Raw genomic sequence first — 535 nt, 5'->3', positions numbered from 1 at the left:
TCCTCCTATCCCATTTTCATCATAAAGGATTGGCAGGTTTTTTTGGGGGGCGGGGGACAGTTAATGAGCAGCCGACATTGTGCAGTGGACCTGTGTAATGCGATCAGATAGGAATGACATTCCTTGGCAGAATTTACTCATCCACAAAACACTTTTACTGCTCCATCAAGTTAATGTTTATACTGCGAAGCATTTTTCACTGCTTATGACTTTCCTTCACAATCGAATGGAAATTGTTGATACAAAACATGAGGTCTCTGGTGACATGCTGCCAGATGACAGGAGGAAACAAAAAACATAGAGCTTGATTTTTTTTTTTTTGACAGAGCTACACCACAATATGTGTTGTTTGGGTATGTGGATTTAGTGGGCTGTATGGAATTTGCAGATGCAACACTCAAAAATGGGATTGGTATTTACAGCACCAAATATTTTTCACAGTTTGCTATATATTTATTAGGCTTGGTCAAAAATGCCAATTTTGCTCTGGATATTAAAAACAAAACTCTAACCTTCTTGAGCAAAAAACAAAAAA

Source organism: Terrapene carolina, unplaced genomic scaffold (genome assembly GCF_002925995.2).
Source record: "Terrapene carolina triunguis isolate 2854851 unplaced genomic scaffold, T_m_triunguis-2.0 Scaffold189, whole genome shotgun sequence".
NCBI classification, from domain to species: Eukaryota; Metazoa; Chordata; order Testudines; family Emydidae; genus Terrapene; species Terrapene triunguis.
The sequence above is the reverse complement of the archived record's forward strand: the minus strand, read 5'-3'. Positions refer to the sequence as shown.